Source organism: Salvelinus alpinus, chromosome 4 (genome assembly GCF_045679555.1).
Source record: "Salvelinus alpinus chromosome 4, SLU_Salpinus.1, whole genome shotgun sequence".
Taxonomy (NCBI): domain Eukaryota; kingdom Metazoa; phylum Chordata; class Actinopteri; order Salmoniformes; family Salmonidae; genus Salvelinus; species Salvelinus alpinus.
This window is the reverse complement of record NC_092089.1, coordinates 26,709,491-26,719,490: the sequence shown is the minus strand read 5'-3', so window position 1 is coordinate 26,719,490 and position 10,000 is coordinate 26,709,491. Positions and strand designations below refer to the sequence as shown.

Sequence of the window (10,000 nt, the reverse complement as noted above, 5' to 3'; positions counted from 1 at the left end):
TGTGCTCTCCTCTCTCTCTCTCTCCTCTCTAACTGTGCTGTGCTCTCCTCTCTGTCTCTCTCCTCTCTAACTGTGCTGTGCTCTCCTCTCTGTCTCTCTCCTCTCTAACTGTGCAGTGCTCTCCTCTCTGTCTCTCTCCTCTCTAACTGTGCAGTGCTCTCCTCTCTCTGTCTCTCTCCTCTCTAACTGTGCTGTGCTCTCCTCTCTCTGTCTCTCTCCTCTCTAACTGTGCTGTGCTCTCCTCTCTGTCTCTCTCCTCTCTAACTGTGCTGTGCTCTCCTCTCTCTGTCTCTCTCCTCTCTAACTGTGCTGTGCTCTCCTCTCTCTGTCTCTCTCCTCTCTAACTGTGCTGTGCTCTCCTCTCTGTCTCTCTCCTCTCTAACTGTGCTGTGCTCTCCTCTCTGTCTCTCTCCTCTCTAACTGTGCTGTGCTCTCCTCTCTGTCTCTCTCCTCTCTAACTGTGCTGTGCTCTCCTCTCTGTCTCTCTCCTCTCTAACTGTGCTGTGCTCTCCTCTCTCTGTCTCTCTCCTCTCTAACTGTGCTGTGCTCTCCTCTCTCTCTCTCTGTCTCGTGCCTCTCAGGTTTCAAGAGGAGGAACACCATCCTGCAGTCAGCCATACCAACATCTCCTCCCCTCTATAGAGTTCCCAGTGACTGAACAGGCTTCCTCAGGACCAGAGTCTACACTTACCAGAGACTATATTTCCTCCTAACAGCTCAGGAGCTTGACCTTTAAATGTTTCATTTCATCAACGGTACGGTACAGCTCGATACGCTTTTGTCTCCTCTTCTACCTCTCCCTGTCTTACTCTATCCTCACTGGCCCCTCCGCTGGGCAGAGTACGGTGGCCTGGTGGAGAGAAGTGTGTGTTTAAGAGGATGTGTGTTAATGAGAGAGAGTGAGTTGTTCATGGATGTGTGTTATCTGGTGCAGCGTGTTCAACACAAGGTTGTTACTCCTCACAGCTGAGTGACAGAGCCTGGGCAGAGAGCTACCACTGAATAGATCTACCTCCTCCTCACTAAAAATACATCTCTGCTCCTCTCCTTATTTCTGGCTCACTCTCCCATCTTTTAGTCTTTTCCAAACAAACTCTATTCTTCATAATGTTCTCTCTATTTCTCCTGCCTTTCTCTCTGTAACATAATGAGGTCTGAGGTTAACTTCCTGGTGTTCATCTTATTAAGTCTCCCTCTCTCCTCTCTCCTCACTCTACTATCTCTCCTCTCTCCTCACTCTACTCTCTCTCCTCTCTCTCACTCTACTCTCTCTCCTCACTCTCTCTCTCTCTCCGCTCTCCTCACTCTACTCTCTCTCCTCTCTCCTCACTCTACTCTCTCTCCTCTCTCTCCTCTCTCTGTCACTCTACTCTCTCTCCTCACTCTCCTCACTCTACTCTCTCTCCTCACTCTCCTCTCTCCTCACTCTACTCTCTCTCCTCTCTCCTCACTCTCCTCACTCTACTCTCTCTCCTCACTCTCCTCTCTCCTCACTCTACTCTCTCTCCTCTCTCTCCTCTCTCCTCACTCTACTATCTCTCCTCTCTCTCTCTCTCCGCTCTCCTCACTCTACTCTCTCTCCTCTCTCTGTCACTCTCTGTCACTCTACTCTCTCTCCTCACTCTCCTCACTCTACTCTCTCTCCTCACTCTCCTCTCTCCTCACTCTACTATCTCTCCTCTCTCTCCGCTCTCCTCACTCTACTCTCTCTCCTCTCTCTGTCACTCTCTGTCACTCTACTCTCTCACCTCACTCTCCTCACTCTACTCTCTCTCCTCACTCTCCTCTCTCCTCACTCTACTATCTCTCCTCTCTCTCTCTCTCCGCTCTCCTCTCTCTCCTCTCTCCTCACTCTACTCTCTCTCCTCTCTCCTCACTCTACTCTCTCTGTCACTCTCTGTCACTCTACTCTCTCTCCTCTCTCCTCACTCTCCTCTCTCTACTCTCTCTCCTCACTCTCCTCTCTCTCCTCTCTCCTCACTCTCCTCTCTCCTCACTCTACTATCTCTCCTCACTCTACTCTCTCTCCTCACTCTACTCTCTCTCCTCACTCTACACTCTCCTCACTCTACTCTCTCCTCACTCTACTCTCTCCTCACTCTCCTCTCTCTGTCACTCTACTCTCTCCTCTCTCTGTCACTCTCTCTCTAATGTGTGAGCTGGGCCAATACCAGCTCACACTGACCTCATGTGAACATCCACACACACTGAGACACGCACGCACGCACACACACACAACCTCTCTCAAACACACACACACACACACACACACACACAACCTCTCTCAAACACACACACACACAACCTCTCTCAAACACACACACACACACACACACACAACACACACACACACACACAACCTCTCTCAAACACACACACACACACACACACGACACACGCACACGACACACACACAACCTCTCTCAAACACACACACAGACACACACGACATACACACAACCTCTCTCAAACACACACACACACACACATACGACACACACACAACCTCTCTCAAACACACAAGCACACACACAACACACACACACACACACACACACACACACACACACACACACACACAACCCCTCTCAGACGATTGTGTTATGTGGTTGTGATGAGGTTGTCAGGTTTCCCTGTGTTATATGGTGTGATGAGGTTGTCATGGTTTCTCTGTGTTATATGGTTGTGATGCGGTTGTCATGGTTTCTCTGTGTTATATGGTTGTCATGGTTTCTCTGTGTTATATGGTTATTATAAGGTTGTCATGGTTTCTCTGTGTTATACGGTTGTCATGGTTTCTCTATGTTATATGGTTGTTGTGAGGTTGTCATGGTTTCTCTGTGTTATATGGTTGTGATGAGGTTGCCATGGTTTCTCTGTGTTATATGGTGTGATGAGGTTGTCATGGTTTCTCCGTGTTATATGGTTGTGCTGAGGTTGTCATGGTTTCTCTGTGTTATATGGTTGTAATGAGGTTGTCATGGTTGCTCTGTGTTATATGGTTGTGATGAGGTTGTCATGGTTTCTCTGTGTTATATGGTTGTAATGAGGTTGTCATGGTTGCTCTGTGTTATATGGTTGTGATGAGGCTGTCATGGTTTCTCTATGTTATATGGTTGTGATGAGGTTGTCATGGTTTCTCTGTGTTATATGGTTGTGATGAGGTTGTCATGGTTTCTCTGTGTTATATGGTTGTGATGAGGTTGTCATGGTTTCTCTGTGTTATACGGTTGTCATGGTTTCTCTGTTAAATGGTTGTTGTGAGGTTGTCATGGTTTCTCTGTGTTATACGGTTGTCATGGTTTCTCTGTTATATGGTTGTTGTGAGGTTGTCATGGTTTCTCTGTTATATGGTTGTTGTGAGGTTGTCATGGTTTCTCTGTGTTATACGGTTGTCATGGTTTCTCTGTTATATGATTGTGATGAGGTTGTCAGGGTTCCCTGTGTGACGCGTGTTCAGAGAATGTAAGAGGAAGAGACAGCGACACTCCAAGGAGGAGAAAAATATACACACACACACACACACACACACACACACACACACACACACACACACACACACACACACCCTCAGCTTGCCTTCTCTGCAGACTGTATTTCTAATCAGGGATGGCAGAGGACACCCCACTATCTCTTCCCTGCTCACGCAGGCTCCAGGCTCACTCTGTGTGTGTGTGTGTGTGTGTGTGTGTGTGTGTGTGTGTGTGTGTCAGAGTGGGTCTATATTACATATCAGGTTTGTTAGTATTTGCACTCTCTGAAAAAAATAGACTGCCTCTCTGACACAACACAGACAACCCTCTCTCTCTCTCTCTCTCTCTCTGTCTCTCTCTCTCTCTCTCTCTCGCTCTCTGTCTCGCTCTCTGTCTCTGTATCTCTCTCTCTGTCTCTCTCTCTCTGTCTCTCTCTCTCTCTGTCTCTGTATCTCTCTCTCTCTCTCTCTCTCTCTGTATATCTCTCTCTCTCGCTCTCTGTATCTCTCTCTTTCTCTCTCTCTCTCGCTCTCTGTCTCTGTATCTCTCTCTCTCTGTCTCTCTCTCTCTCTCTCTCTCTTTCTCGCTCTCTGTCTCTGTATCTCTCTCTCTGTCTCTCTGTCTCTGTATCTCTCTCTCTCTCTCTGTCTCTGTATCTCTCTCTCTGTCTCTCTCTCTCTGTCTCTGTATCTCTCTCTCTCTCTCTCTGTATCTCTCTCTCTGTCTCTCTCTCTCTGTCTCTGTATCTCTCTCTCTCTCTCTCTGTCTCTCTCTCTCTGTATCTCTCTCGCTCTCTGTCTCTCTCTCTCGCTCTCTGTCTCTCTCTCTGTCTCTCTCTGTCTCTCTCTCGCTCTCTCTTTCACTCTCTGTCTCTCTCTCTCTGTCTCTGTATCTCTCTCGCTCTCTGTCCCTCTCTCTCTCTCTCTGTCTCTCTCTCTCGCTCCGTCTCTCTCTCTGTCTCAAATCCCTCCCTCTTTCTTTTCTCTCTCTCTCCTTCATCTCCTTATCTTCACTCCATTTCCCTCTCTATTTCCTCCTCCCTTCGATTAACATCCCTCTCTCATCTCCCCTCCCCTCTCTCATCTCCCCTCCCATCTCCCCTCCCCTCACTCATCTCACCCCCCCTCTCCCCTCCCCTCTCTCATCTCCCCCCCCCTCCCCTCTCTCATCTCCCCTCCCCTCTCTCATCTCCCCTCCCCTCTCTCCATGACGTTTTCTCCTTTCCAGAGTGGTTGCCATCACTACTTGCCTTCACAGAGGAGAGCCCAATCCCCTCCCCTCCTCTCCTCTCTTCCTCTCTCCTTCCTCCTCTGGTTTAATCCTCCGTTCGAGGGAGATTGCACAACTACTTGGTTACAGCCAGAGAATAATGATCCTCTGAGGCTTGGAGATGTTCACTATTCAAGGCTTTATGGAGTTGCTATGAGGAATGTGCCCAATGGGATTCTCTGTGTGTCCTGTGTGTGTTGTCAGGACACCAGAATTTAGAACCCAGTGCATTATCAAGCACACACACACACACACACACACACACACACACACACACACACACACACACACACACACACACACACACACACACACACACACACACACACACACACTAGGGCTGGCACAATTACCATGTAAATGACGGATGAAGACGTCATGACAATAAATGAACCGCCATAACCGTTAATTATTTGTAATAAAAACAATTCTAAAACAAATCTGATTTGGGAATGAACAGCAGAAATATGCATTGGTCTCCGGTTCAAATGTTGAAGATGCATCGGCCCATGGAGCCCAAACCCATCCACATGAACCAGTCAGAAAAACCATTCAAACGTTACCAACCACCAGTTCACTGACGTTGTTTACTCATCATTTCCTCTCTGAAAATATCTAGACTCTTTGTGACTGAGATGCGTCCTCTCCTACTGAACTAAGCAGGGAAATGCTTATGACAGTATTGATCTCCAAGTCAGATTACAACTGTGCATACAGAGCACAGCTGCTCACGCCAACCAGAGCCTCCCCATCAAATACTCCTCCATCTGCACGGCGTCTTCAACATTCAAATGCTTGTAAAATGGCTTTCGCAATATCAAATCATAGGCTTTATTAGTTGGGTGACAACCAATGTAATTTGCTGGGTCATTGTTACCAAATGCACAGTAGAAAAGTGTGTTTTACTGACAGACTAGTGTAGGCTACCAGAGAGGACACAACTCACATCCTACAGACTGCACATCTTACTGCTGACTGGGGCTTTTACATTACCATATTCACCATAACACATTGTTCTCACATTCTACAGACTGCACATCTTACTGCTGACTGGGGCTTTTACATTACCATATTCACCATAACACAGTGTTCTCACATCCTACAGACTGCACATCTTACTGCTGACTGGGGCTTTTACATTACCATATTCACCATAACACAGTGTTCTCACATTCTACAGACTGCACATCTTACTGCTGACTGGGGCTTTTACATTACCATATTCACCATAACACAGTGTTCTCACATCCTACAGACTGCACATCTTACTGCTGACTGGGGCTTTTACATTACCATATTCACCATAACACAGTGTTCTCACATCCTACAGACTGCACATCTTACTGCTGACTGGGGCTTTTACATTACCACATGCACCATAACACATTGTTCTGGTAGTTTTGCTTTCATTCTTACATGAACATGATCAAGTTGTAATTTCATAACGAGGACAGCAATCATCTGTTGGAGCTGCACTGTAGGTCTATGGTCTGAGTATGAGAGGAGAAACACAGCTCTCCTCCGCAACTTTGCAAACGGTCAAAACCATTCGCTTTTCGAATCCAAAGCTGTGCTATATTAATTGTCTATGCCATAGATATGGACATATTAACAGGTCAATACATTTGATGGTGATGTCAGATCAAAAGGGGGCAGACTAAAACAATATTGCCCTCCCCCATGTGATAGTAGTAGTAGTAGACACACACACACACACACACACACACACACACACACACACACAGCACCTTCACAGAGAGGACGAGCTACTAATCTCAGTCAGTATCAGATGTGAATGCAGATGGAAAATGAATGTGTTCATGCAACAAATGTTAATGCATCACACCTTCCCCTATTCAAACCCAATCGCACCGATACTTCTAGTTTGTATCGTTCCTGTATCATATCGGAGCCCATGTATTTAGATGTGTATCATATCGGAGCCCATGTATCTAGATGTGTATCATATCGGAGCCCATGTCTCTAGATGTGTATCATATCGGAGCCCATGTATCTAGATGTGTATCATATCGGAGCCCATGTATCTAGATGTGTATCAAATCGGAGCCCATGTATCTAGATGTGTATCATATCGGAGCCCATGTATCTAGATGTGTATCATATCGGAGCCCATGTATCTAGATGTGTATCATATCGGAATCCCATGTATCTAGATGTGTATCATATCGGAGCCCATGTATCTAGATGTGTATCATATCGGAGCCCATGTATCTAGATGTGTATCATATCGGAGCCCATGTATCTAGATGTGTATCATATCGGAGCCCATGTATCTAGATGTGTATCATATCGGAGCCCATGTATCTAGATGTGTATCATATCGGAGCCCATGTATCTAGATGTGTATCATATCGGAGCCCATGTATCTAGATGTGTATCATATCGGAGCCCATGTATCTAGATGTGTATCATATCGGAGCCCATGTATCTAGATGTGTATCATATCGGAATCCCATGTATCTAGATGTGTATCATATCGGAGCCCATGTATCTAGATGTGTATCATATCGGAGCCCATGTATCTAGATGTGTATCATATCGGAGCCCATGTATCTAGATGTGTATCATATCGGAGCCCATGTATCTAGATGTGTATCATATCGGAGCCCATGTATCTAGATGTGTATCATATCGGAGCCCATGTATCTAGATGTGTATCATATCGGAGCCCATGTATCTAGATGTGTATCAAATCGGAGCCCATGTATCTAGATGTGTATCATATCGGAGCCCATGTATCTAGATGTGTATCATATCGGAATCCCATGTATCTAGATGTGTATCATATCGGAGCCCATGTCTCTAGATGTGTATCATATCGGAGCCCATGTCTCTAGATGTGTATCATATCGGAATCCCATGTATCTAGATGTGTATCATATCGGAGCCCATGTATCTAGATGTGTATCATATCGGAATCCCATGTATCTAGATGTGTATCATATCGGAGCCCATGTCTCTAGATGTGTATCATATCGGAGCCCATGTATCTAGATGTGTATCATATCGGAATCCCATGTATCTAGATGTGTATCATATCGGAGCCCATGTATCTAGATGTGTATCATATCGGAGCCCATGTCTCTAGATGTGTATCATATCGGAGCCCATGTATCTAGATGTGTATCATATCAGAGCCCATGTATCTAGATGTGTATCATATCGGAGCCCATGTATCTAGATGTGTATCATATCGGAGCCCATGTATCTAGATGTGTATCATATCGGATTCCCATGTATCTAGATGTGTATCATATCGGAGCCCATGTATCTAGATGTGTATCATATCGGAGCCCATGTATCTAGATGTGTATCATATCGGAGCCCATGTATCTAGATGTGTATCATATCGGAGCCCATGTATCTAGATGTGTATCATATCGGATTCCCATGTATCTAGATGTGTATCACATCGGAGCCCATGTATCTAGATGTGTATCATATCGGAATCCCATGTATCTAGATGTGTATCATATCGGAGCCCATGTATCTAGATGTGTATCATATCGGAGCCCATGTATCTAGATGTGTATCATATCGGAGCCCATGTATCTAGATGTGTATCATATCTGAGCCCATGTATCTAGATGTGTATCATATCGGAGCCCATGTATCTAGATGTGTATCATATCGGAGCCCATGTATCTAGATGTGTATCATATCGGAGCCCATGTATCTAGATGTGTATCATATCGGAGCCCATGTATCTAGATGTGTATCATATCGGAGCCCATGTATCTAGATGTGTATCAAATCATGCTTGTAAGGAGAGATGCACATCCCTAGTCAGTTGAGTTGAATCAGGAAATCACAGGTTACATTTCCTGCTTTTACTTCCTGTTTTTACTTCCTGTTTTGCTCCTATGGGTACACTCGCAATTCCTGCCAGTCCACCCATTATGCCCATTCTACTCATTATATTCTATGGCAGCACGTGCAGTCAAGAGCAGAGGAGAGGAGAAAATGTGTGTCCCCCCCAAAAAATTGCAATTCGGACGGTTATTACGGAGAAGCAGTTTTTTGACTGACCAATTACTGTCATCCGAAATTCCACGACCATCCCAGCCCTAACACACACACACACTTCTGAATCAGGCTCTCTCTAGGACACGGCTACGGTTCAGTTTCAGGTCAGAACCTCGTGGGGGTCAAGAGCTCAGACTTACTCTAGACACACAGGGGTGGGGGGGGGGGGTAGAGGGAGTGGGAGGGAGGTAGAGGGAGTGGGAGGGAGGTAGAGGGAGTGAAAGGGGGAGGGAGGTAGAGGGAGTGGGAGGGAGGTAGAGGGAGTGAAAGGGGGAGGGAGGTAGAGGGAGTGGGAGGGAGGTAGAGGGAGTGAGAGGGGGAGGGAGGTAGAGGGAGTTAGAGGGAGTGAAAGGGGGAGGGAGGTAGAGGGAGTGGGAGGGAGGTAGAGGGAGTAAAAGGGGGAGGGAGGTAGAGGGAGTGGGAGGGAGGTGGAGGGGGAGAGGGAGGGAGGGAGGTAGAGGGAGTGGGAGGGCGGTAGAGGGAGTGGGAGGGCGGTAGAGGGAGTGGGGTAGAGGGGGAGGGGGAGAGGGAGGGAGGTAGAGGGAGTGAAAGGGAGGTAGAGGGAGTGGGAGGGCGGTAGAGAGAGGAGAAAAGAGAGAGAAACTGCCCACAAAGGCAAAATAAAAGCACTGTCAAATTGATTACTGTTGCAAAGCTTGGCACCAACGCAAAGTGGAATGAAACACTTCAATCTCAAATCACTCAGGCATTTTAGGACTGGAATCAATACACATTACTGTCACTGTGAGGGTGTTTCCTAGCACACACACACAGTCCTATAAACCACAACTCCCCTCCTCCCCCTGGCCTCATGAATCCTGTGTAACTGCTCTTTTAACACAACTTGTAATTGGGGCGTGGTGACTACATCTCTGAGGCTTTGCACACACACACACATCTCTGTGAGCAGTTTGACCCAGCAAACTATCAGTCTATCTGTGTCATATTGACCTAGTTGAGTCAATGTCGGATGACTACAGTTTAGCCATGTGAAAGCTGTAGTAGTAAAACTAACATAACTGGTCCACACACACACACACACACACACACACACACACACACACACACACACACACACACACACACACACACACACACACACACACACACACACACACACACACACACACACACACACAAAGCTGTACCTGTCCTGCTGAGTAAAGGGGTCTCTGGTCCAGATGTACAGGGTCTCCACCAGCGGGGGGAGG

At 46.6% G+C, this 10,000-nt stretch overlaps 1 protein-coding gene across 25 annotated transcripts in view; it reads right to left on the bottom strand.

Annotated features, from left to right (window-relative positions):
- Positions 1–10,000, bottom strand: part of galnt1 (UDP-N-acetyl-alpha-D-galactosamine:polypeptide N-acetylgalactosaminyltransferase 1) — a 111,872-nt gene that overhangs the window by 33,843 nt on the left and 68,029 nt on the right. For 24 of the 25 annotated variants that reach the window (XR_011674349.1, XR_011674352.1, XR_011674356.1 and 21 more), the window contains exon 2: positions 9,938–10,000. This exon is cut by the window's right edge and continues 49 nt beyond it. The exons of the other annotated variant lie outside the window; for it this stretch is intronic. The gene's annotated coding sequence lies outside the window, so the exon portion shown is untranslated. The remainder of the gene's footprint in view (positions 1–9,937) is intronic. 25 annotated transcript variants of the gene reach the window in all.